The sequence below is a fragment of the Mus pahari genome, chromosome 2, assembly GCF_900095145.1.
Source record: "Mus pahari chromosome 2, PAHARI_EIJ_v1.1, whole genome shotgun sequence".
NCBI classification, from domain to species: domain Eukaryota; kingdom Metazoa; phylum Chordata; class Mammalia; order Rodentia; family Muridae; genus Mus; species Mus pahari.
In genome coordinates, this window is record NC_034591.1 from 116,008,451 (window position 1) to 116,032,387 (window position 23,937).

Consider the following 23,937-nt stretch of genomic DNA (forward strand, 5'->3'; position numbering starts at 1 on the left):
AGAGAGAGAGAGAGAGAGAGAGAGAGAGAGAGAGAGAGAGAGAGAGAGAACGAACAGCTGCAAACCCCAATGGTCGCCATTGCACGATGCCTCCTCCCTTCCCCACCCACACTGTGCCAGCTCACTGGCCTCCCTCCTGTGACTGATGGCAGTCCCACCCTTCCAGAAATAGCCTGGAGGAGAAATTCTAGCCTTCAGCCCGATTCCTATAGAGCAGCCCATCAGTGAATTCTCTTAGTAAGACCCCATCACTCAGGAAGAGAGCCTTTGAGTCACCTCTGACAAACTTCCGTCTCTGCACTAGAAAAGTCCTCAGCTTACCTTGGTGAACTCCAACAGCAATGGGGTCTAACAGATACGTTCACTGTACCCTATCTGGGTGGGATTCAGGGATCTCCTCTTAAAGGGCCTCCCCCCCCCCACCCCCACCGAAACAGGCTATTTTCAAGTCGGGATTTTCAGTGATACACTTAAGCACGCATTTAAAGCTGCTCTTCCAAGAATCCCAGTTTTCTAAAAATACAATAAGCCATGTTTTTCCTTGACCTTACGGCCCATCGCCCTCATGGTTCCTGCTACCTGCAGTACACCTCTCTCAGCACATGCTCAAACATGTCTACTCCACAGTGAGACTTCCATGGACTACCTATCCACAGCTGTGCCCTTCCCCTCTGGCATCTGACCCCTCTGCCCGTGCTCTGCTCTCATGAGCACACCCTGATCATGCCAGCCTGCCCATCTGCACTCCCTAGAGCAGTGGGGAGAGGGCTTGGTAGCTGCTGTTCACTGCTATTTCCCCTTATCACCAACACTGCCACCCAAAAGAACTAGCAGGCTTGCCACATATGCCATTGGGTTCATGCTGCTTACTGTAAGTAAAGACAAAGTTGAGGCAAAACTTATTATTTGATTGAAGCCAGTGGATTTAAACTGGCTATTTCAATTTGCCATCAATAATGAAAAACATGCAAAATTTTCATACTTTTTCAATATGAAAGCTTTATGGACCTATACCCATACCACAGTACGTTCTGGTTAACCATAAGACAAGTGTTCAACAACCACAAATGGAATAGTGGCTTTTATACTGGACTGGGGAGGCCCTAGCACAATGCCTGGCACACAGCAGACATTTAATAAAGATGTGGCAAACAGACAAGTAAATGAATCCATGTAGCTTACAGGTTGTATTAATTAAAATTACAGAGTCTAAGTTTTAAAAGCCTCAGAGTATGCATTTATAATATAAAAAATATTTTAGAGAATTATGCTAGCGTATGTATATTCACTTAAAACAGATGAGGGCTGGAGAGAGGGCTCAGTGGATAAAGTGATTCCTAGGCAAGCATTAGGATCTAAGTGCAGAGCCCTAGATTAGAACACATGTAAAGTCACACCTGTAATCCCAGCATTCTTTTGACCAGATGGGAAGCAGAAATAAGAGAACACCTGTAAGCTTGTCTATGACAAAGTGGAAGGCAAGGGCTAATACCTGTGCGCGCGCGCGCGCGCGCGCACACACACACACACACACACACACACACACACACTACCACCACCACCACCATACAGCAGAAGTCTTGAGTACAACCTACTAAAATGATTGCCTAATTCACAAATTGTTTCCAACTCCTACTCTGAAAAATCACTGATCTAAACTTGCACGTTGCACAATTTGTAGTGAACGGATCTCAGGGCACTTCCTCTGACCTCCAGTGAGGGCCTGGCGTGCTCAGCCAACAGGACTGGCAGGTGAGGAGGGCTGCTCCAAGCATCACGGGACCCAGTGGACGGAAATAATCTGTCCACCCAGTGATGCCAGTCTGCTTTTTTAATTAAGAGCAATTTTATGTAACTTATCACACTGTCAGGTAATTAACAAAACATGTAATTACCTTTAATTATATGCTACATATGGACTAATACACAAAATTCAAGGGGGAAGCTGCAGGATTTTCATACTTCAAAAAGGCTCCGTTTGAACAGACTAGAAAAACCTAACAACTATTTTTTTTTTCATTTACTTTCTACCAATCCCCCTTCATCCAAAGGCTTCCGAAGTGTAATCGTTCATATCGGGGGCGGAGAACAAGCCAATGATTAAGCTTCATTTCAGATTTACAAAGCCTCAGTCATCAGAAGTCCTTTAAAAAGATACCACAACTATCAGATCCAAAGCCAGCCCTGGGCAGAAGCCACTGGGACAAGTACTAACGTGTAAGGGAGATTGTATCTGAGCTACCACAACTGCTTCTGAGGTCATGGCACTCCTGAGAACTTCCAGAGAATGTGAACAAGGTTCCCAGGGATGGACTATTCCCTTTTCGTTTCTATGTGTGCACATACATGTGCATCTGGGTGAGTGTTCCTATCTGGGTGTATGCTTAGTGAACAGTCTGGATGCCATTCCTCTTGAGTTGGTGCCTCTCGATGGCTAGTACTTGCTCATTAGGATGGGTCAGCTGGCCAGTGCTCAGGGAACCAAGAGCTGCGTCCATTCCTCAAAGTGCATAGCACCATTTCTCTGGTTTATGTCTGATCACTTTTTTGGTGTGATTTCTGGTTATCCAAATCAGGTTCCCAAGCCCGTTACCAACCTAACTATCTCCACTGTGTTTCTACAAAATTCCAGGTTGTCTTTCTTCCTGACAGTTCTGAACCATCTGAGGAGGATGAGAGTCACTACCTTGCTGTTAAGCTGGCCATGCAACCTCACATGCGGACTTCTTTCATGACATCTGGGGTAAAAAGTTAAAAACTGGGAGCAATCAGCAGATGAGAGATCAAAACCACCACTTTAAAAGTATGTCTCAGGCTGTGGAAATAGCTCAGAATGAGAGTTCTTGCCTAGCACTTGGGAGTCTCTGGGTTCAATCTCCAATACCACAAAGGAAAAGGGAATAGGTATACATTCCTTTCCTGCTTTTGCATTATGTGTATGGTCGTTTTGCCCGCATGTATGTTTGTGCTCCAAATGCCAAAAGAGGCCAGAGAGAATGCTGGATCCCCTGGCGCTATAGTTACTTTGGCACACAGCTCTTGGTTCCTTGAGCACTGGCCAGCTGACCCATCCTAATTATCAAGTACTAGCCGTCGAGAGACACCATCTCAAGAGGAATGGCATCCAGGCTATTCACTAAGCAGTCCCATGTGTACACCCGGATACTATATAGCTATGGTAGCTGTGAGCTGCCATGTGGGTGCTGAAAATTGAACTCTGGTCCTTTAGAAGCACAGTAAGTGCTCTTCACCTCTGAGTCATCCCTCCAGCCACAATCCCCTTCTGTTTCTCATTGCCAACTGTGTAAAATATGGCCAATTGAATATTGCTACAAGTACTAACTTTACTATGAAGCATGATTTTAAGTACATTTGAACAAATGAGCTCTGTAGAAAACCAATTCCACTGAGCACAGTCTCTGAAAATCAATAATTTCAAGTATGTTTCCTTGACAAAAGAAAAAGCAACTCGTGTTTACACAGGCTATTAGTTTAAGATCATGGGAACCGTGTTTAAGAGCAGCTGAGATGGTTTTTGGATACCAACACCACAAAGCCAGTAGGATTTGCGTAAGGAGGCAGAGGCGGCGGCAGGAGGCTCATGAGATAGAGGGCAGCCCATGCTGCACAGTGAGATCCAGAACATCAACACTAAAGTTTACAAGTCTGACTGCTGAGAAACCCTATCTGGCCCCCAACACATCTAAATATCCACAATGCAAAACCTAAGCTTTCCATCAGTCTATCCCTGCCCTAAACATTGCGGGCCACCACTCAAATGCACTGAGAAATCAAACTCAAAAAATGATTCTAAACTAGTTCAAAACAATATACCTTAGACAATCTTTAAAAGGATTATACAGCCAGGAGGAAGTTAGTCTCCATGTAGCATAGACTACATGATTCCATTCATACCTAAAGCAAGTAAAGCTATGGGGCAGAAGGTAGAATAAGCTGCCGTCAGTAGGTTGAACGGAGGGCAGAATGGTGAACGGCTGCTACTTGATCCGAAGACTTCCTTTTTGGTTGATGAAATGATAAATGATGTAAGGTGGTGGGTAGCAAACTGTCGGAACACCCAAAGTTCCTGCATAGTAAATACATTTTAAATGAGAGAATCAACTCATTTAATTATTAATTATGAATTCAAGAATGTGAAAAACAAATCACGAAGTCACCTAATAATTCACAACAGCACGGCTGTTGCAAGTGTAAGGAAGTCAACCTCACACTGATGCTGTGTGAGGCTGAAACCTATCGCTGGGCACCCTCGGCTGCTTGCTCTAGGTCACTGCCAAACGCAACCACAGTGAACTTACTAATAGTCATCATAAATGCTGAGTCTGTCTTCTCTTTGGAATATAAACACTATGAGGGCAAAGACTGTACAGCAGAGAAATTAATAGTGATCTGTGCTCAAGATCAATGTGTGCGCCCAGGTACATTTACATGAATAAAGGAATGAGAGTAAGGAAGGGAGAGAGGGAGGGAGGGAGGGAGGGAGGCAGGCAGGCAGGCAGAAAGGGTTGGACTGGAATGATTCCCACATGGTCTGCCCTCTTCTATTTTCTCCCCATCCCTTTCCAATCTTCTCTTCATTCAAAAGCATCTCCCAGCAGCCCTGGAAACTTTATGGAGCCTGCCTCTCATCTCATCAATTCCATGTCAAGAGGTGTCATGTGAGCAATCTTCCAACTTTTGCTTAAAAGAAAAGGGAGTACTTTGGGCTTCACCCAGTGGTGGCAACAACTTAGCTTCAGCCACACAGATAAGAAGAGAGCCCTCCCCCCCCCGGGGGGGGCGGCGGAGGGGGGCAGAGAGAGAGGACACAAAGGACCTGCCTTGTCAGACTAGACTAGCTACATTGTTATAAGACAGAAGTCAGAGACTATCTCATTTCAGCCTGATAGATTGCAGCCTGATCATTATAACTCAGACATGGGTATGTGGTATATCTAGACAGAGTAGTCCAATGGCTGGCTCAAGTGGCTGGTTGGGAGATCATATGTAGATGTGGTTATCTAAGTACACAGAGAAGACTTTGTCATACTATCTCCACAGAATGTTTATGATTTGACAGGAACACAATTAAATTCAAATGCTGAATGTTTTCTTCCCCTCTGCCTCCTTTTTTAAAATTAAGACCTCATAAAGCCCAGGCTGGTCTCAAACCTGTTATGTAAGCAAAGTTAGCCTTGAACTGCTGCTGATCCTCTTGTCTCCACCTACCAAGTATGGGCCTGACAGGCCTGCACCATCATGTCTGGATACCCAGTGCTGCTCAGCCAGGTATTTCTGATCCTTACTTTGCATTTGGAGATGCTGGTATTTGTAAAAGCCATTTGTAAAGACCTATTGCCCAACTAAGTTTACCAAGTTACAGTTTAAATTTGTAATGAATTATGCCATCATGCAGTAAAATGATGGCTGAAACAAAAATAACCCCAAAGATCATCTGAATGGAGGACCTTAGAAGTGTTCTGCTGTGACGGAAATGTGAATTCACACAAATACACGCTTTAGATGCTCAGTTCCCACAAATACACACTTTAGATGCTCAGTTCACACAAATACACACTTCTAAAGAGACTAATATAGTTCACTTAGCTGGAAAGCATTTTAAATCTTTAACTAAGAAACCATCCATACTATGCGGGGCATAATGAATTCAAACTGTGAGTGTGCACTGCAGCACCTTCGTTTAACATTTTTAAAAAATGCTCAAACTGGGGAGGGAGACAAAAAATTACTGTAATTATACTGTCTTTTAAAAAAAAACAAAAACCTTAAACTTTCTCACAAATAAGTTGATCGTTTAAAAAGCAGCTGAACCACCACTTGAACCTTGAAGCTTTGAGATGTCTACCATTTGAAGACAATTATCTGGGCAGGATTGCATATGCCTGTAACTCCAGTGCACTGGAAGCACCCAGAGGAAGATCCCAGAGGCTCGTGGGCCAGACAATCTAGTCCAAGTGGTAAGCTCCAGGTTCAATGAGAGAAGCTCTCTGCAAATAAGATAAAGAGTGACTGAGGAGAACACCCATGCTGATGTCCAGCCTCCAAGCAAACACGCAGAAGTATTTACACATACAGGTGTACATCAAGTAGATGCACATACACATGTGCGTGCATGTGTGCATGCACGTGCACACACACACACACCACACAACCACACACATACACACCACACACACACATGCATGCACACCACACACACACACACACACACACACACACACACACACACAGAACACTTCTAGGGTGCTCCATTCAAATGATCTTTGGGGTTATTTTTGTTTCAGTCATTTTATTGCATGATGGCATAATTCAATTGCACTCTTCAATTCAAGTCCACTGAGAACTAAATAACAAAACAGTAAATTTTAAAAACTGGGTTGAGTCATCTACAAAATAATTCTGGGTAAATGTTCAATGGTACAAAAAAATGGAAGCAAACACCGCATTAACCTGCATGAAGCCAAGTTGCTGCAGTTGCCACAGGAGACTGACATGGACCACAGGGACCAGAGCTATGCTCTCTGTTGATTTTATCTTGATGCTACTCTCCATGCCCCTGGATAAGCTACTCTGCACCCTCAGGATCGATGTGCCACTGTAAGGCAGGAATTAGACTAGCATGCTAATGGCATCGTAGCAATCTCCACAACAGGAGCCATTTTATTTTATTAACATTTTAAAACTTTTATTATTTGTTATAGGTAGGGATGTTCTACTGTACGTGTTTCTGTGCATTGCCTGTGTGTTCAGAGGCTAGAAGATGGTATCAGTACTCTTAACTTTGGAGATTCTTTCCAGCGCCACCCCCCCACATCCATTTTATAAAGCACTCAGATCTGCCTGGAAGAAACTATTATATACTCAGAAATATACTGATGGTTATTTATAGTTCTACAAACCTTTGGATTTAGATTTTAAAAATGGCTTCATCTGTCTCTCTGACTTAGCATGGCAACATCAGTGAGCACAGTCAGTTGTCTCCATACTGGCCAATGAGCACACTGACCACCAGTGCTGACTGTGAGTGATTCCCACATTTAAACTAGAGGCTTGTTATTTACTGAGAAGCCCCAAATATCAAAACCCACATCCTGTTTGTAGTGAGAATGATTGGTACAAGACAGAAGTCCCTTCTCTTCAAGGCACAGTCCCCAGGAAGAAACACCACTAACTACACTCAGCCTAGACCTTTGCTGCTATAGGTTACTAGCTGAGCTTTTTTCTCCTACTGCACAAGACACACACACACGCACACACACACACACACACACACACACACACACACACACACACACTACATATACATGTATATAAGCGTATATGTTTAAATTCATCTTTGAAAGATCTGTGACCCTTCCTAAAGTTAAATTTGGGGTCAAGAGATAAAAAGAGGGGATCCTTTAGGAACAAAGAATGTCAAATAGCAAAATGTTTGCTGAAGAATAAAAATGAAGGTAACACATAAGGAACAAAAACCAAGCTAACAAAAGCAGAAATGGAAAAAAAAAAAAAAAACACAAATTGAGCAAAAATTCTTACACTGAATCCCAAGAATCTAGTCAATAAGAGAAATTACATAAATGTGTCAAGCATTTGTGTGATCTCTTTTCTTCATTTAATAAAAGGAGACATCACAAAACCAAAATATTCATGGATCTAGAAAGCTCCCTGGAGGAGAGGGGTTTATTTACGGGCTGGTGAGGGCTACAACGGAGTCCGTCCTTTACCTGGATCAGGAAGCGCCCCCAGAAGTGTTTCATTAGGACTACCAACAGACATGACTGTTCTGCAGGGTTCCCTTTGTCCCACGCATCTCACAAGTTTGAGGGACATCAGCAGATATAAGCATGGCATTATAAACATATCAACTTAAAAGAAAAACCATCCATCCTTGCATCCATGCCTGCAGGGCACGGAAAGACACAGAGGACGCTCTTATTCCACACGAAGTAGATAATGCGAGTGGCAAGCTCAAGCTTTTATCTTTTTTTGAGGGGGGGCTTGATTGTTAGGTCTATGATCACTGAACCCAGGGCTTCGGGAATGCTAGGCAAACACTCTACTACTGAGCCATTCCCCAGGCCTCAATGGACGACTCTCACAGTTGGCCCTGGCTGGTCTTGAATTCACATAAATTTTGACTTCCTCTGCATCTAGAGTGCTGGCATCAAAGGTGTGTGCCACCACGCCCCACCAGTCAGTTTCTTTTGAACTCCTTGTTAGCTTGATTGAATCTCTCTTTTCAGCTTTTTCTTGTGTTTCTAACAGCATGAGAAGAGACAAACACCTAAGAAGCACTCTAGGTCTATTCTAGAGGTGAACGACATATAGAGTACATAGAGTGGCTGAGGCAGGGGTCTGTGCGACCCACACGCAGGAAACACTTAGTAGACAGACATCACGGGGCAGAAAGTCTGCAAAGCCCCAAACCTAGTCTCAGGCAAGGGCCGCCTTCCTTTAGCACATTCTCCTGTGGCTGACAACTCCACACACTGCTCAGCAACACTTCCTTTCAGGCTGGAACATCCAATGGGACATGAGACAACTCTGGGCATTGAACTGGTATTTCTCAACAGAGCAAACAAGGAAACAAGGTGGGTATGAATCGTGGGGCCCAAACCAAAGACACCAAAACAACTCAAGGAACTCCACTCAGTCCGTGATGCACTCTAGATCCAAACGCCCTTCGTGAGAGGAAAGACAAAACCCATCAAAGAATTCTCATGTTATCAAGGTTCTGAAAAGTCTGTGTCTTGCAAACATTTTCAACATGACAGCAAAGCTGAACAAGGACAGGATGCAATAATGACACAAAGCAACTTACCACTCAATGGACACAAGCCTACTGAATCAAATGAACTACTACAGGCCCAAATTAAAATTGGACATGGAAAGACTACTTCAGCTCAAGGGGGAAAAAAAAGGGCATAGGAAGGCTGCACAAAAAATACAGTATACACCTATATTAAAATGTAAATAAGTAAATGAACACTATAAACATAAAAGTAAACTTTTAAATTTCATACATTGAAATGGCCTGCAAATCCTCTCCCATAGGAAGGTCATGGGCTTAGCTCTAAGATGCTCCTGATGTTGCTTAGGCAAACATCAGGCATCTGTGACCACTCAATGGGACTATTCCATCTGCCTCCTCAAAAGCATGAATTTCAGAAAGTGAAATTTGGCCTTCATTCACCAAGCCACATTAGGCTCTCTGAAAACTTCTAATTTTAAACTCAAGCACTCATTTGATTTCCAAGCAAGGTCAAGAAAACAAGACAGCAGAGCGCCAACATTCAGGGCTGTGTCCCACACTGCTATGGAGTGGCATCAATGTGGCCTGTTGCTATGGTACCTGACTAGTAACTCCTGAAAGAAGGGGATTAGGTGGGAGGCAGATGAGCATCAGTAGGGTACCACCACCACTCTGGCACTGAGCACCGACACATGTTGCTCATGTCTGGGGCAAGGTACTTTTATGAATCACCGCTTTGATGATGAGAATATTCCTTTCTCACATTAAGTCCACAGAACATAAGAGCAAACAATAATTAATATTCAGCTTCATCAAACTGGAGGAAGTGTGATATTATTGGCTGATGAATAAAGTATACTGATGAGCTCTCTTAAGGGAAATCGTTAATGTCTTCTGCCAACATGCTACACGTGTACATTACACACGTTTACATACACAAGTTTATATGCACACACATATATATGTGCATAATATACACACACACACATACACACACACACACACACACACACAGAAGAGCAAATGACCAAACCCTAGGCTTCAAATAGTTTTAGATATAAATCCAATAAGTATGTATAATTTTACCTTTTATTTATTTATTTTTTTGGCTTCTGTGATTCAATCTTCAGTTATAGTCACCTCCAAAGGTCACGTCTCACCCTGAAAACAAAACAAAAAACAACAAGTCACAATCTGAATAACAAGGACGGTCTCACAGTGAATGTCTGGTGTCCACACAAGCAAAACGACAAGGAATTCAACTGTATGTCCTGGAGATCGGATTTTTCCAGTTTACAGAAGCAAGGCCATGATCTCCACTACCTTCAAGACCACAGACCCAACAGGTATGGGAGAAGTCAAGAAGAGATGCTTCCGATATTTCATGTAAACTCTTTCTTATCTCGCTGTCTATTAATTCATTTCAAGTGGAATAATACATGACTCACGGGCCTCTGTTTTAGAAACCAGACTGCTAGTTGAATGTGCACGTTTGGTTCGTACCCACAACAGTTCTAATTTCATTAAAGCATGCGGCTTATTTTTTTCCTCTTGGAAAGTAAGTCTGCACTTGCAGACATGAAGCTTTCTGATACTCTGGAGCCTTTCATAGTAAGTTCTCTTTAAAGGCACCATTTTCTATTTGGGGAGGGACATGGGGTTAACTGCTGATGAAAGCTGTTCACAGAAATATTTTGTACTTAGAGCACCTACCTAGACCAGATCCACTACATTAGATAAAAACAGTTCATGTCACATGAAATAAACACATGAAACCAAGCTTCCTGAAACACAAAGGAAGCCAGGACACACTTCAAGCCACATCTCCTCTGCATCTGCACACTCCCTTGAGCAAAACTCACGTGTGCCTTAAAGAAATGTCAGATGCTGTCTCTTCCTACCCATGGAACTGGAACTGGTGGACACCCCACGTGAAAAGACAAACAGCATCATGTTAGTGAGAAGATGCGAAGCTCATGTCACCTCGACTGACCAAATGCTGGAACTACAGGAGGCTGAAACCCAATCTTTTTACTAACATGAAAAGCCTTTTGCTTATTAATGCCCAGGACAATACAGAATGGAGTCTATCCTGTCAGCCCTGAATGGAAGAGGCAAAGTCCCCCTCCCTCAGTGGGGCTGGGAGGTGACACTTTCATACCAACCTCTGACATTTCCACAATCAAAGGGTATGCAGATTTTTGCCGTGCTGACTGGAAAAAAAAGATGCAGGTTCTGGGTGAAATCAGAATTCTCATGTTTACTGTAAGAGGAAATTGGAGGTTTTCACCATAAATCTTTTACCTTTTGGGTGGGGGAAAACCCTAGAACTCGGGTTTCAAATGACTGCTCTGTAACCTACACCCCGCCCCCCACCCCAGCTTTGGGCTGTCGTTGCTTCTATACAAAACAATTCAAACTGAAAATGAAAATCGCGTGCTTTCCTGCCGATGCACGTACGTCCTGAGGATTGCCTTCTGGTTTCACAGTGAATAGGTAAGAGAGAGCAATGGCCATCCACGTGCATGGCAGACCTGAGAGACCTGGGAGGTACCCCAGACCACTCAAGTCACACAGCAGCTCCCACACAAGAAATGGCACCAAAGATTCAAAAGTTTTCCAATCATAGTATTATCTGAAGTCCCAGGGACAAAGCTCGGGACTCTCACAGGCTAGTACCTGACCACTCAGGTGCATGCCCGCTGTTCATCCAATCTCTACATACAAAGTGGGTGAACTTTGGCAGACCCTGTTCAATTCAAAGCAACGGGGGCCCTTTCTCTCTCCTTTTTCCTGGAGTCTTTCTTCCACACATGGACTTTAAACTTATTTCTATATTTATCTATTGAGCCCGGTCTGTTTCTGCACATTTGGCAGAAGGGCCTATAGTATTAGACTTTGCAATGCAGATGAGATTTGCTATCATATAGGCCTGGCAAACAACTGGACCTCATTAAAATTTAATTCCCAAAGAAAACTGCTGAAAAGGCCTACTTTGAATAAAGTTATTTATCTCTGGAGTTGTATCTCAGCCCACAGGACAATTTCAGGTAAGTGCGAGGTCTGTGTGTCTACTCAGCAGCAGAAAAAACATAGTTCATAAGTGAGCGGGCGCAAAAGCAGACACTGGTGGGCCCTCGGAATTGAAGTATATTCTCCCTCTGAGGAAGTAAAATCAAAAAGAGCAAGGAATGGCACAATCAGACAACTGACACTCTACCATACACAGACTTAAACGGCACAAAATCGGCTACATTTGATTTTCGCTTATGCATCCAGTATTGTCGGTAAGATGTAAAATCCATTCCATAAATTTTAATGTACACGTACTTCTGACCACTCATTAATTTATTTCTGTTGATTTTACTTTTTAGAAAAGGTATCCATTAGCAAAGTCATCTGAAATGCTATTTTCTGAGTTTTGCTGCAGAGAGATTAATAGTTCAACAGCTGTTTGCCATCATGTGCAATTAAATGAAATGTGTCGATACAGAAGACAAGAAAATAAGGGGTTAGAGCGGAGGCCCGAGCTGCTATCGTTGCAGGCTTAGGAGAGTAGAGACAACAGCTCTGGAGAAAAATGTGCAATCTGATTTTTCCTAGAGCATAAAACTTTGATTTCTAAAACTGTACTTTTACTGATCCAATCAATCAGGTATTTATCTGACTACTGGCAGTACAAACACACACACACACACACACACACACACACACACACACACACACATTTATACGTGCACTCACACACAGTGTAAAAGAAATATTCACCCTCCAGCCCTCCTGCCTAGTTTAAAAGGCAACCACCACACAGATACCATTTTGTTTTCCCTTTCCTCTCTTTTTAAAAAACTTTCCTAGTGATTTTATGTGTTAAAAGTAAGCCAGGTAAATAGCAATTGGTAACTTTCCTTCCTAGAACTGTCTTTCACAAGTAAAGATCTTGTGAACTAGAATTCCCTGAGCCTTCTTCACTATAGTGTCTGTTATTTACCTGGAGCTACAAGGTGACAACAGAGCCCACTCATGTAACTTGACACCTGAATGGGTTGGTTAGAAACCCTGCACCTCAAATGCTGCTTCTTTCTCACCCCCCCCCCCTTAGAAGTTCCCTGCGGCTGCCTTCCTGCATCCAGGCTACATTGAGTTTTGTCCCTTACTGGATTGATGAGATTTGCACTGCAACTGCTAACTGTCATGAGCTCCTGAGGACTGAGGCACCGGAGAGTGTGCGCGTGTGGGTGAGATCCTGCTTCCAGCGGCTGAAAAGGAGCAGCTACCTTCGGTCTCTTTCTCCTTCAAAGTCATCTTCCCTTTTCCTTTCACAGCAACTACAATGAAAGACTACCACCCTGACTCCTGCATTCTCTTTCACAACACGCAGTTACCACAAACTGATGCTGAAGAGTGACCAAGAGCATCTGTCCTGAGCCTTCATCCACCACGGGCTGGTGGAGAAGCCACCGTGTGCCTGTCTTGCCAGGGACACAGGGTGAGCCAAGCTACCCCAGGTCCAGCTTAAGGGGGCAGCTTAACAGGTGCAAGGCACCAGGACCCAACCTGTGATTTCCTGAAGTGTGGCTCAAGCTACCACACCTCCACATCCTCTTACTGGACAGCACAGACTTCACTTGAGAGAACAGGTCCAAATGGGCCGGTTTCCAAGGGAGTACTGCCTCTTTAAGTCATCAGTCTTAACACATTTTGGCTTTCCTGTCTTGTTTTCCAGTGATTTCTTAGAAAACAGAAGGCCTTCGGTGCACGTTTGACTGGTTGGACACAAGGGTCATTTTACTTTCAAGATTTAAGAAAGTCAACTTAGAAATCAACCCCCCCTGCCCCCGCCCCCCACCGGGTTTTGCCCTGTGCTCTCTGGAACCTCAACTACTAAGTTGGGTTTAACAAACATTTTAAAAAGGGAAGGCAGAAAGACAAAGAAAAATGGGGTTGGGGGGAGGAAAGAAAGGGGCAGGGCCAAAAGGAGTGGAGACAAGGAAAGGAGGAAGGAAGGGCACAGGAAATAAAGTGCTGTGCGGTCCAGGCTTCTGCAGTCAGAGGTGGCCCGAGACACACCCATGGCCGTTGGTTTATAAATGCTGCATTTCCTTTACTGTCTATCAGAGAAATGACTGACCACACACCACTACCGCATCACTGTCCAAACCCTCGGGAGGAACATGTTTCTGCCCTTTCTCTCCTCCTGGGAAACATCACAGAGTCTAACTTTAGGGATCTGCTCTGTTTAGGCAAAACTCTGTTTAGGCAAAGCTGACACACAGTGCAACCAAGTGGTGCAGTCAACCCATAGGACTGCCCGAGAAATCACACCGGGCTGGCGTTCCCCCCAGGAAAACTACAGCCTTGGGCCTGTCTCAGTTGGAAAACTCATTGCCTTTTACCTTCCACTCAAGTAAAACCCTGGTCACGGTCATGTGAAAATATTTTATAGGTATCCTTTAACAGCCTGTACACGCTGAAAACCAAAAACAATATTTGCTGTTTTGCCTCCGAAGCGCTAACAAAGCCTTTGTTTTAGATCCCCCTTCAGTGTGCAATAAGAGTTAATAATCAAATCCATCCCAACCCCCACAAACGTTAAACAAAAAGATAAAAGGAATGCAAATAGCGATTGTCATGGAGAGTTAAAGTACCTGTCTGTATTTTTACGTGAAAACTATTATCTCTATCAATCAAAATTTAAGAATACAATGGTGCTAATCACAGAAGGTGCTGATGGCGCTGCTTCTCTCCCCTCATAAAAAAAAAAAGTATTTTTCCTCTTAAAAAAATGAGTATAAAAGTCATATACTTACAATTAGCTAGAATATTTGTAATTTTATCATTAAAAACCTTCAGCAGCCCCATTGCTAATAAATGCTTCTAAGCCTCTAGACTGATTGGTACCCAAGAAGACCCAAGCCCTCGCATATTTTAATAAGGTTGATGGAATTTTATTTCAATTCTCCCAGAATTGCGGGGGAGCAGCACACTCTGCTGTTGGAAGGAGTTACTCAGGAAGGCGACAGTCAAGTGGGAGCAGAAGCTCGACCCAACCCCTGCACCCTGCAGGAGCTTTACACAGGACGAGGTCCCCCCTGTCTGTTTTGACAACTTTAATGGAAATGATAAACACTCTGCCCTGAAAAGAGAGCAGAAGAGCCCCAACTCGCCCAAAGTAAACCAAGTGCAGCAACTGGTGAGCCGCTTTCTAATTCCCTTAAAAATAAATTAAAAAAAAAAAAAAAAAAAAAAAGACTTCATTAGCCCCTGGACGTGGTGCTTTCTAAAGACAGTCCAGGAACAAGAAGAATAGCCAGAGCCCAGGGAGTCGAACAACCCAAGGTGAGAATTCCTAGAGCAAACACACAAGCCAGGGTGCCATTATGCAGAGGGACTAAGCCTGGATAGATGTCCCCTCCACCAGAGAGCCAACGGGCTGTCGTCCCCCCCCCCGCCCCCCAAGCAAGATCAGATTTCCTTCCCTCTCCACTGCCTCTCTGAGCATCGTGGCTAACATCTCATGTGTGCTATTAATATCAATGAGGAGATGATCCGATTTCCACAGAAGAAAACCCCGCCGTCCCCAGTGCAGACCTTCAGGGAGGACCCTGGCCCCGGATTCACAATACAGTAGCTGAGTTTTGCCGCTCTCCCCGCAGTTGAGCCTCGCACACTGTTTGAAGCCTCTTACCAGACAATGGCAGCTCTAGCTGCTGGATAGTTACAAAACAGGATTTGCTAGAACCAAGAATAGTCTAGCTGCGCTCGCCCTCTCTCTTCTTTTTAAATTCCTTCCTGTCCCCAAGAGCCTCACACTACCAGTTTCAAAATCCAGCCGCCAGTTCCTAGCCAGGTCCTAACAGGCACCTGTACTAGTCTATTTCAAAGCAGCCAGCAAGTGTCAACTGCCCGGGAACCGGGACAGCTTTCAGCAACCACTCAGAAGGGCAGCGGAGGGCCCTCTCAACATTTGCGAAATGAAACAAAAGTATCAGCTTGGCTTGGCACACACTTACCCATTCATGGTGAGGCAGCAGAGCTCTGGGGCAGGAGAGGCAGGTCTCTCACTAGACAGAACAAAGTTCAAGAGTTTGTAAGGGAGACACTACAGGCAGTGGGAAGCCAGGTCCTGCGGGCTCTCAGGGTTCCCAGGCTGGCGGCGGTGTGAGGAAGGACTGAAGGTATGTGGGCTAAACACAACAAAGCCACAGCCTTACTCTAGATTAAATATGCAGGAAGAGGCCCCTTTGCATAAACACAAACACTCAGCAAATGAACAACTGGCTCAATCAGGCGCCCGCTGTGCCTTCTCTACCTATCCTCTGAGGAGAGACACTGGCTGTTCCAGGGGACACCACTAAACTGGGAGATCCACCTTTGAATGTGATCTTGCTACAATAACAATTGCAATTAATTACGTTCACTAGCAATTAAGAATTCACTCCAGGGGGATGGCACTGAGGGGCAAACTAATACTTGGATGTCCAGCGACTTCCAAAACAAGCTGGCATGTAGCACTTCCATGGGGTTCTGCTGCAGGCGGTATTTCAATCTGACATAATCAAGGAGGCTTTTAAAGAAGCTCACGGTTTAGACCCAGTCTAAGGTTACATTATACACCCCTCAAGGCAAATTTTGTGTATGTTTGCAAAAGACACATAAATAAAAGGCATAGACACATATAAATAAGTATGCACATGCACATATCACGGCATATAGTCTCACATATGATACTTATGCATATCTAAAAGAGAATACAAATAAACACACATGTGCAGAATATCACTTAACTGTATCCTCTAGCTCACTAATCATTTAAGGAAAATAATGGGAGCTTTCCAAAACTACATCCCAAATGCCTGCTTTTCAAATGTCACCGATGCATGACCGCTCATTTAAAAACATTATCCAGATATTAGGAAGGATGCTTTTAAGTGAGTGGCCTCAGCCACTTACCACTTCAATTAAACAACGTAATTACAGTCAACAATTTTCTCCATTTCTGCAGTAAAATATGTCATACCTCGATGTAATTTGTCTGTAGAACCCAGGAATAAAGCAAGAGGGAAAAACATATGAAGGCTAGCACTGTCCCTCTGGTTTTAGCTCAGACTAAGGACGCACGGCCTCCTTCCCTCTGGTTCAGCATCTTGGTGGTCTTAGTAACCTAATCATTACTTTTCTCCTCTGTTTTTTGTTTGTTTGTTTTCAAATTACAAGTTAAATGTGGAATTTTAATTCCACCGTTTAACAATGAAGGGCCATACATATTTTTTTACATTTATTTATGGGGGCATGCCTGCACAGACACCAGAGGTCAGAGAAAAACCTAAGAACTTGTAAGGTTTGGTTCTTTTGTGGCTGGAGTCGAACTTACGCTATCAAGCTTGGTGGAAGACACCTTTACCCACCGAGACATCTTGCCAGCCGCCAATTACTTTTTAATGAATTTTACAGTATTACCCGATTTCAAATGACACATAAGAAAGACTATATTAGATTACTGGATTCTAAGCCACACAGAACTGTGGGGGACCAATTCAGTGTCACAGCACCTGTCTATATTATATTTTGTACTAAAGAGAGGGGAGCATGGATCCCTCCCAGCCTCAGAAGAGAGCACTGACCCCAGATGAATGGAGTCGGAACATCATTTGCTGCAAAACTAAAGATCCACCCTTAAAATAAAATTTTTAAAAAGTATTAAAAGCAAAAGCCTACTTTAATCATAGGCAATGGCAGCTACAGAAAATAAAATAAAGTAAAATAAAATAAAATAAAATATCTTCCCATACCCCAAAGAACAAAGACGTGGGTCCTGGAGAAACGACAGACTTCTGCCCTGCTCACTATCTCCCCTTGAAGTGACCTTCCACAGTCACTCACCCCCACAGTTGATACAAGTAAGACAGAGAACAAGAATCTAACCCATCTATCACTCTGACGAAGCCCCGCCCACCCCAGCATTGTTTCTAGCGACTATTTTGGCAGCTCGAGAAGGTCGTTATACTTGCTGGCTTGTCCATCGTGCACTGAGTAAGCTAATGGAAGAGTGGATAGCGGAATCCAGTATTAATGAGCTGCACTGCGTGAACCTGGATGACACTGAATATATTGTACAATTATAGGTAGCATCTGATTCCATAGGTATTAGATACTGTACTCTAAATTAATATTTTAACGAGGACAGTGAAATAAAGACGACAACCCAGGTAAGAGATCCCTGCATAGGAGCTCAGCCTGAGCTGATTGCTGGAAGGCTCTCAGACAACAGGAGCCAACAGCACAGACAGGGATTGGGACAGAAATCCGTATGCATGCTCTGCAAGCGGAATGACATGTACTGATGTACAGAGTCAAAGATGTCATCCCCACCCAAGCTCCACTTGCTGTAACCTAGAGAGAATGAAGGGGGAGGGAGGGTGGGGGGCGCGGCAGCTAGAGCTCCAGAAAACAAGTATACAGTTTCAAAGACTCCAGACACACACAGGCTTTTCATTGTTCAAGCCAATTATCAGCGGGAAATAATAACGGCAGATGGATCTGGAGTCACTGACTTTTCATACACACTTCTCTGGGCTGAACAGATGAAGAAACGCGAGAGCTATCTCAAAAGGCAAAACATCTCACAGGGAAAGAACTCCACAGTCCAGATGGGGACCTTCTAAGTCTGCCGATTATCCTCTTAACGTGGTAAGATAGACTTACAGCAACATTTCCAGAACCGATCGGATATGATGCCTACAACGGCTTCATTAAGCTAAGGGGTCACCTAGGACTTGGGACTAACAGGGGGTTCAGTAAGGACGGGGCTGTGACTTTCCCTTCTGACACTCAGGGACTGTAGGTTCCCATTCAAACTAGAAACCTGTGCACCCCCGGGAGAAGAAAACAACATCCGTCCACGGAAAGAGAAAGGAAGGATGTGTAAAGGATGTTAATTACCCCGAACCATTCCACCATGATGGGGATGGGGTTGGGGGGTGGGGCTAGGGGTGGGGGTGGGGTGGGCCTGGAGTTATTTCTTATTAAAAGCCTTCTGTGATAAAATCTCATGCTTTGTAAGTAATGACAGCATCTTAAACACCCTTTCCCACCTATGACTGTAAAAGATACTTTGCTTTTAGAATAAAACAAATATAAATTTCTATACAGATATAAGGAGATATAAATTTTCTAATCAGTGCCAACCACACACTCGGGCAAAACTGATCAACCTGTATTAACCGAATCTCAATTAAGTTGGATACCACCAAGTCCGGTTTGTCACAGAACCCTGAAGTAAACTACAACCTGAGAACAAGCAGCAAGTAACAGGGTAGTCCACTTCTCCTCAAACAGACTGTATCTCCTATCCTTTTCCTTACACACTCCCATCCATGCGTCATCAATTCCACATGCACACATCACAGACCTCTCTCCCATAAAATATGGTTGAAGTCACCATGTTAAGAAAAAAAGAAAAACTGATCCTGCCACTATTTACCAACACACTTAACGTTAGAAAAAAAAAATACTGTTATGAGCACACTGTTGACTTCACAAGTTCATAATATAAGTTTTTAAAAAAAAATTATCCCCCCAGCAAGGCTTTTCCTTCAAAGCGCCCTGACAAAAGTAAATTCAAAGCAGAGCACACAGGCATGAGGAAGAAAATATCGCCAAGGGCGAAATTCTGCAACTGCTTTAAGAAGCAAACAAGAACACAAAAGATGTGTAATGCAGCCATCTGGCTCTCCTCATACTATATCAATGCCTCAACTTTATCCCCGCCCCCTGAGCCCGCCCACACCCATGCCACAAACCAAATGGCTTTACTTATGTTTCCTGCACAGAAAATTTACACAAGGCAACTAGGAGGCAAAGTTGATTTTATGTATGTATATATATATATATATATATATATATATATATATATATATATATTCTGAACTCCTCTCACTTCAGTGACTTCGTTGTTACAGCCACTACTAGTAGTGGGACTTCTTGGGAAAACCGCTGAGAACTTCACTGTGATAATGCCATTGTCACATGAATCTAGGGGCACCCTTGAGAAACTTTACTTCTGCCATCCTATGCTTTCTGCTGGAAACCAACTTCAGCTGTAAGCATGTGGGGAAATGTTGCTGAACTTGAAATAATCAGAGCCCTGCCTTTTCTGGCACAAAACAGTGGGCTGCTCCCCTCCAATTAGTAATGGACATGGCTACCCTAACTCAAATCACCCCTCTCGTTGGGAATTCATATTTGACACAGTTAAGAACATTATGAGCAACTACTATGTAGTCAAGAGCTTGCTAGACAACGGAGCACCAAAATCCAAGGTTCTCCTGTGTATAAGCAAAAACCTGCGTCATTAAACAGAGTGCTCTACAGTGTTTTTTTGTTTTTTTGTTTGTTTGTTTTTTGGTTTTTTTTTTTGTAAAGTTCTCATACAGGTATGCTGGCACATTATATTTATAGATATTTCTATTTGTATGGCAGAAAGTATGGACAGGTGAAATTACAGATGTGTTGAGGGATCCAGATGCTTCCAAAGGTGGAAATTAAGACTTTAGATGAACACTTCTATTTGGATAAAATCAACATAATAAAATGTCTTTTACCACAGGGGTAATAAGAAAGCAAGATAATAAAATGGGCTTTACAGCCCAGCCCCACTTGGTTCCTGGCTCTCCTACCTGGGCAGGCTGGAATCAAGAAATTGACCCAAGGGTAAGAACTGTCAGTAATTAGGTTCTCAATAGAGTAATGTTTGGTTCTGTTCTGGATGTTTCTACCTACAGAGGGCCCCAGCCTGCATGGCACTGGTCACCTGAAGGACACACACAGTGAACCCAGCCACCGGATGAGGTAGTCAACTAATTGTTAAGCCTGCACCAGTGTCTGGGCGTAGTTGGCAGACACAGCTCATGGCTGCCTACCAGACACAGGCTAGCACAGCTGGAGCCTGGCAAGGAGCTCCAGGGAGCACATCTGGCTCTTAGTGGCTCCCATCTGCAGTGAAATGGATTCGCTTTGGTTTTTAGGTGAAATATAGTGAACAGAAAGAGCAAGGGAATTCACCTTAACTATGGATTTGGTTTGGGGATAAAATGTCAGTATACAAACTGCATGAATGTAGGGGTATTATTTAATTTTCTTTTTGTATCCCAGGGGTGAGCAGCAGCTACCTGTGGAATGGGTCCATTGGAAAACAATGTTAAACAGCTCATGAGCTGCAGAAGAGCATCCCTCTACCTCACTCCAGCTCCCTGCCTCTCTGCCTACCCACTGATGAACAGCTCGGTGTACACGGAGAACAGAAGTGACTTCATAGCTAAGTCTGAGCCTGTTTACACTCCTGAATAAAGTCATGTGCCCTCCCTGCATGGACAGAAAGACTCCTAAGTCTCCTTTCCTCAAAATAAGAAATTCTAAGTACTATGTGTCTTCCCTTTAGTGGCCCTTAAACTGTGAAACTTGGTGGAAATGTACCCCAAAAGCCTATGAGCAGTCTGAAAGTATAACCCAGATTTTTGATCGCCAGAGAAATGCCAAATGATGAGGCAACTATTCCTGGCACTTCTGCATCCCGTTTCCTTTCCCATGCCTCTCTTCCTGGTTCCCCTGACACCTGCAGGTCTCAAACCCTGTCTACTCTGAACTCTGGCCCAAAGGTCAGAGTTCACTACCGTCTCCCATGAGAACACTCGGAAATGCAAGCCTAAACCAGGAGTATCAGACTAGAGCACACTCCCGTTGCTCCTTAACTGGAAAGGCGCTGACATTTTCAAAATGCTAGGTTAGCAAAGACATTAAAGAAATTGCCACCTCGGTGACCATACAGTTGTTCCAAATGTCCAAGGAATCTGGTCAAAGAGGATATATGCCTGGCACATAGGATCCTTCCACATAGGATTCTGTTTCTCCAGTACTAAAGTAACAGTGCCGATAAGAATGGCTGAAATAGGCATAGGGTGTTGCAAAGAAGCTTCTTCAGGGATGGCCCTGCTCTTCCATGTTTGAAACTCAGCCTTCGAGAGTGCCCTCCCACAGTTTCACAACCACACAGAAAGCTTAAGATAATCCTGGGAGAAGAACATACCAGGCTACATCACCGTGGAGCAGAAAGCAGATTAAACAATGACTATAATGCATGAAAGCTAGAGAAAACCCCGGACTATAAGAAGCAAAGGCCAGATGTGCACAGGGCCAATGTCTCAGCTTCCTAACTCCTCTTTGGGCTGCCTGAAGTAAACCAAATACTACAGAAAATCACAGTGCCCAGGATAGAGGAAACTGAAATTGTTTGGGCCTTTCCAGCTCCGGTTCACATGCTCAAGAGCTAATCTCAGCTCAGCTGCTTTGTTTCCTTGGTGTTTGAGGTCTCCATCTCTCAGTGTGCCAGTCCATAAAATGGGCTATAATTACAGTCCACCATATGCTTTTGAGAAATGAATGCATTAACTACAACAAAGGGCCCAGCATTTCAAGAATGTTATCGGTAAAAGATCGGCCACTGATCAAGGTTAATTTAATTTCAAATTGTCTGTCCCCATTTCTAGTTGTCGACAGCACTTTAGGTTAGGAAGCAGAGCATCAGTGCTCACACACCAAGGGCTGAAAGAAGTCAGAGCTCTCAGTTTTACTTGCCAACATTAGTCAAAGAGTCAAAGACCATTATTTGGGTCTCTCCCACCTCAGTGGAGGCAATTCATTAATGAGAAAGGATCTATGAGGGAAGGCTACAGAGTCTGCTTGTCCCCAAAATGACCCAAAATGACTTGGGGAATGCTTCAAAGGAGGCAGGAGAGGGATCTGGTCTGGAACCTGAAGGTACTGAAACACATTTTCTTACATGTTTCAAGACTGTGTGTATAGATTCTGTTGCTGATTTAGGATCTTAAACAGTTTGTTTATTTTTTCAATGCCTTTCAGCTCACCTTTAATAACACGTTTCTTTGACTTGGCTGAACTATGCCTCGGAAGAATTACAAGCAGGAATGTGGCAGGGTAAAAGGTTCAGGGCACTAATCCACACCTGGTCCACGTAAAAAGCAGGGTTGGGGTGGGGGAGGCTCATATTTTCCACACCGAAACAAGCCTTTTTATATAAACCAGCCTTTCATTCAACTGCTAAGGCACTCTGCACACCATTCAAACTTGTGCCTTACCACAGAATTCTCTCCTAAGTCATATCACGAAGCTTTATCAAGGACAGAGATGATGATAATGATGGTGGTGATGGTGGTGATGATGATGATGATGATGATGATGGTGGTGGTGGTGATAATGATGATAATGATGGTGGTGATGAGGATGGTGGTGGAGGTGATGATGGTGATGTTTGTGGTAGTGATGACAGTGTTTGTTGGAGGGGCAGGGGCAAGAGAAGAGGAACACAAACCCACCTCAAAATAGGAAAATGAAGATGCATTTAATCAGAAATCCCTTCACCAAGTTTTGCTGGTAACAAAGGATAGAAAGATAGATAGATAGATAGATAGATAGATAGATAGATAGATAGATAGATAGATAGACAGACAGACAGACAGACAGACAGACAGACAGACAGACAGATAGATAGATAGATAGATAGATAGATAGATAGATAGATAGATAGATATCTGAAGGTGTGATTTGGGATGAAGTCAGAAAATGCCCTAATTCTTATGTGACTAAACTTTAGATTTTTTTCTGCAAAATTATGTCTCAGACATTTAAGTATAATTAAGCTCAGATGGGGAAGGGGGGTCAGTCTCACAGAGAAGAACAGAAAGCATTGTAGGGTTGAAAGGTACCCCTGAGGGCGGAGGCAAGCCGCTTCATCTGGCCACAGCCTCTGTGTAGATTATAGGAACTCTAGCACTGAGAATAGGCTCACAAGTCCCTGGAAATGGCTGAGGAAGTAGGGCATGTAGGAATACGGCCCTTTCAACCAGAATACGGCTCAGAGCATGGAGGGAGGGGTTTCATGTGTGACAGAGACTATGTCAGGCCTGTGCAAGCAAGGCAACAGTCTTCGGAGTTACTCACTTCCATGCTCCAGTCACCCTGCGTGTGCTCTCCCTCTGTTCACAAGTCAACACTGGTGTGAGGCAGAGAAGGAGCTCTGACCCACCCCTTCATGAGGAGGCAACAGAGTGGAGCACAAGATCGCACGGGGAGGAAAGAGACTGGGT

General features: G+C 43.8%; 1 protein-coding gene across 10 annotated transcripts in view; it reads right to left on the reverse strand.

Annotated features, from left to right (window-relative positions):
* Window positions 1-23,937, reverse strand: part of Foxp1 (forkhead box P1) — a 591,308-nt gene that overhangs the window by 319,535 nt on the left and 247,836 nt on the right. For 8 of the 10 annotated variants that reach the window (XM_029535519.1, XM_029535518.1, XM_029535517.1 and 5 more), the window contains one exon: window positions 9,863-9,937. The gene's annotated coding sequence lies outside the window, so the exon portion shown is untranslated. Of the gene's footprint in view, window positions 1-9,862; window positions 9,938-10,941; window positions 10,959-15,789; window positions 15,967-23,937 lie in introns of those variants that run through there. The other 2 variants (XM_029535513.1, XM_029535514.1) reach the window with 2 other exon arrangements.